The sequence below is a fragment of the Puma concolor genome, chromosome A1 (genome assembly GCF_028749965.1).
Source record: "Puma concolor isolate L17-30 chromosome A1, mPumCon1.1.hap2, whole genome shotgun sequence".
Classification (NCBI taxonomy): Eukaryota; Metazoa; Chordata; class Mammalia; order Carnivora; family Felidae; genus Puma; species Puma concolor.
In genome coordinates, this window is record NC_141667.1 from 103,248,850 (window position 1) to 103,252,933 (window position 4,084).

At 46.6% G+C, this 4,084-nt stretch overlaps 1 non-coding gene across 1 annotated transcript; it reads right to left on the bottom strand.

Moving 5' to 3' along the window:
* Positions 1–2,932: 2,932 nt before the first annotated feature.
* On the bottom strand, positions 2,933–3,038 carry LOC112861787 (U6 spliceosomal RNA). The gene has a single exon (XR_003223685.1). It is a non-coding gene; the product is annotated as a U6 spliceosomal RNA (small nuclear RNA).
* Positions 3,039–4,084: the final 1,046 nt, after the last annotated feature.

A 4,084-nucleotide genomic window follows, 5' to 3' on the forward strand; every position in this document is an offset into this window, starting at 1 on the left:
AGAGGCAGTGGGTTGCATTACATAGAAGAATCCTGAGCTTAAGGAATGCAGATATTTTACAATGGCCAGTAAGCAAGGCTGCCCTTTGCTCCGGAGGGGGAAACTAGTTCTATAATCGAAGGCTTTTTATTATACAAACATTCTTGGAAAGATGGTGACTATGGAGGCTGAAGGGTCAAACGGTGATGTGAATAGGGCATGTTGTCAGTCAGCCTGGGTTTAATTCCTGACCCTATCACTCATGCCTTGAGTGATTTATTTAATCTTTTCAGTCTCAAGAGTTTTCATATCCACCTCATGCTATACCCACCTCGGGCCATTCCTAACTCATGCCATAGCTGCCTCATTGTGTCTCTCTGAAGATTAATGGACGAGGTAGCACCATGTCTGGCACATAATAAGCACTCAAAAAAACATTAACTGTTATTGTTATTTTTTCTCCCCAAATACTATCATAACTTACATATTGTTTTGTAATCTGGTTTTTAAATTTAGAAGTATATCATGAACATTGCTTCTCATCCTGGGGTTCTTTCTTCAGAGGAATGGATCTTGCTCAGTAGTGGATGTAAATCAGGTTGACCCCCCCAGGAAACAGCTAGCTGGTCTCTAATGAAGTGCCCAGGCGATTCTGGGGTACATTTTTCTTGGGACTGATTCGGGAAGTGGCCAGTGAGGAGAAGGCACAAGGTCTCAGGAGAAATAAACAGAAGTGTGATACTTTTGAGGCCTGCAGTTCGAACCCTTCAAATTCAGCCTGGGCAGGTGACACCTGTTCTTTCATCTCCTTTGCAGACGTGAAGAAAACCTTTGGTTTGAAGAGATAAAAGAGAGTAGTTTCATTCAGGTCACGAAGGAGGGCAACACAGTGTATTTACAGGTAATCTGGTGTCCGACACTTTTACGTCAGAGATGACACACTTTCTTGCTCCAGCTCCCGGTTAGAACCTGGGAATTGTCTCCATTGAGCAGCGCTTCGGGCCTCTGGCTCCCTGTGTACAGGGCCCAGAAGGCAGCTTTGCTACAAGAAAGGAAAACCAACACTCACATTCTGCAATAGGCTAGAACCCCAGAACCCCACAACACTTCACAGCTTTATAATACCCCTAAAAATACCCTATAGGCATGCTCCCACAGTTTCCCTGGACCTCCCATGTTCAAATCCCAGCTCTGCCATTTTCCAGCTGTGTGATCTCGAATAAGTAGTTAACTTCTCTGTGCCTTACTTTCCACATCTGTAAAATAGAGATGATAATAAAACTTACCTCATAGGGTTGTCACAAATATTAAATCCATATGTCAAGCAGTTAGATTAGTGCCTGGCATGTGGCAAAACATGATGATGATTGTTTTTAATCACCATCAACATTACACATGAGCCCCAGTGTTCTCAGCTGGATCAGGGCGGTTACTACTGCTTTTCCACCAGATTCTCTAGCTCCGGTACAGACTAGCTTAGGGTCCTTCGTGACCTTAGTACCTTTGAAGGTGGTTTATTTGTTTGTGGAGAGGTAACGCTCCCCTCTGCTTTGGGGCTCACTTCCCCCTTTTTTGTTGTGGGAGAAGCAGTGGAGTTCATTCTGTTTTCTAAAGAACCCACTTCTCACCCCAGCCCAGTCCCCTCTTGATGGTTGGATGAAGTGGCCCCTCTTTGAGATCATTCCACTGACCAGAAGCCTCAGTTATACTTGCAGTCAATAAAGGCTGGTAAAGGAGTAGGAATTCTCTCTGAAAGCTTTTCTGTGCCTTGCAGGCCTGCAAAGCCTGTGACTCTCCAGTGGGAGGTTGGAGCTCCCAGAACTTGCTGCTGCCAGGAGAGCTCTGTGGGTATAAAGGCAGCACGGACTCTCAGGTATCCACCCTCTTGAATGATTTTTAAACAAGCTGCTTCTGGAATATGTCTGTACTAATAATGCCTTTCATTTATGCAGTGATAATAACCCGAGCGTGCAGCTCCGTGACAGGGCCGGGCCTGACAAGGCCTCCTCCCTGCCACCGTTGTGTGTAGGTAGATAATGTGTTTTCAGCCTTTCTCTGGAACAGGATGCAAACACCAACAATTGAGGGATAGGCTAGGGTGGGTGTGGAAAGCTGCTTCGCAAAATAGCACCATGCTGTGGCATTTATTCTTAAAGAAAAACTATTATGGTAGGATTGAAAGTTCTGTGCTGCACTGTGAAACTCTCAGGGTAGCTATTGGTTCGTCGCCTTGCAAAACAATGGCGGCCACCAGCAGCTCTGGGGCTGCTAGCTGAGCACACCCCAGGGCTCAAGACTAGTGTCCTATACTGCTTGGCACACACACAAGAAACAAGAAGACAGGAATGGCTAAATGTCCAGGGCACTTAGTGGCTCTCATCTGGCCCTCAACTAGCCTCTCCATGGGTAATAGCCAGAGCTCCTAACTACCACCCAGTTCTGCCCTTTCATGGGATTAGATTTCTGTTTTTGTATCCCAGCTCCACCTCCTATATAACTTTGGGTAAGGGGCTTGACCTCTCTCAGCCAGGCTGATCCTCTGTACATGGAGATTACAGCACCATGCTCCTGGTAGTAAGGGTTAAACAAGACATTTTGTGTAGAGGCTGAGTAAAGGCCTGGCCCATGATCACTGCTCAATGAATGTCAGTGAAGGTAACATCATTATTATTCCTTCAGGGGTTTGAGCCTTTGCCTTGTCCTGCCTCCCAGGCTACCGGTTTCTTTTTTTTAAGTTGACATTTTCTCATTTCAGAGATCTGTAGAAACGACATGTTTGCACATCAATTTCAGGTGTAACTCAGCTTCATTCACCTGTCATAGACTGCTTTACAGAAATATTTTTCTAGGGAAATGTCACAATTTCATTATTCAGTGCCTCATGTTGTGCTTTGACTCACACCGTTTCCTCCGAGTTAATCCGCCAAGGGTGGTGGTTTGCTGGGGAACTGCACAAAGTACGGAACGCTTTGTGAATGTGCATGTCATCCTTATACAGGGGCCATGCTAATCTTCACTGTTTCGTCCCAATTTACTATATGTGCTGCTGAAGCGAGCACCAGGCTACTGGCCATCTCCCCTCTGGGAGGCAGTGCAAAGAAGAAGGGAACAAATAGCCTGGAATCGCTCTGCCAGGCTCACATGGTGCCCCTGCTACCTTCTTGCTGTTTAAATTTGGGCACATTCTGTAATCTCCCTGTGCTTCAGATCCCTCTCTGCAAGTGGAGGAACAATTGGATCTGCCTCTTAGGGGTGCTGTGAGGATTAATGCATTCATCCCCAAGAAGCCCTTCACTTGGTGCTGGCTGAGTGCCTGCCTCTCACATCCAGGCAGGACATGACACAGTGCCTGTCATCAGCTCAGCACTCAACAAATCACTCTTTGCTGGGTTGAATACAATGTAATAGACTAGCTACCTTTGGTTCCTCCCTGTTTTCCCCTTCTCCAGGTTCCCCTGAAAGTCTTTAAACATATGGCCCATGAAGAACAACAGAGATAAGATGGGTGAATCCTTGTTTTCCAGGGTCTGAGCAATTTCTTGGGATGCAGGATTTTCAGTCTTAAAGTGGGATGGGCCTGTGCAAACCAGAGTGGTTGGTCACCCTACTACTACTTGCATCTTCCATTTTTGGGGCCAAGACTGAGGTGTTTGCTCCTAGACGCTACTGGCATGGAAAGGTGGCAATGTCGTTGATACTCCCCACCCCCAATTGTTGTTAATGCCTCGTCTCTCCCAAGAGCTACTGAAATATGCAGTCTGTGACTCTACACTGCACCTCCCGTCACAAATGCTGGCGTGTGCTCCCCAGGAGTGGAACGCGTTGGCCGGGGGTGGTGGAAAGACGTACCTCGAACAGAGTGACATTCACCTTAGTCCTGCTTCCAGGCAATCACACTGATTTCTTGAGAGGTTGGTGCTGATGGAAACTTGGGGTCCTATTTTGCACCAGACGAGGAGTTGGTACACCTCGTTCTAATCTCCTCTTTCCTCTCTGAGCTGTGTAACCTCGGATAAGAAGCCTAACTTCTGTGGGGAATCCAATGTCCTCATCTGCAAAACAGGAAGAAAATGAGATAATCCATCTAAATCATTGTGCCCCATGG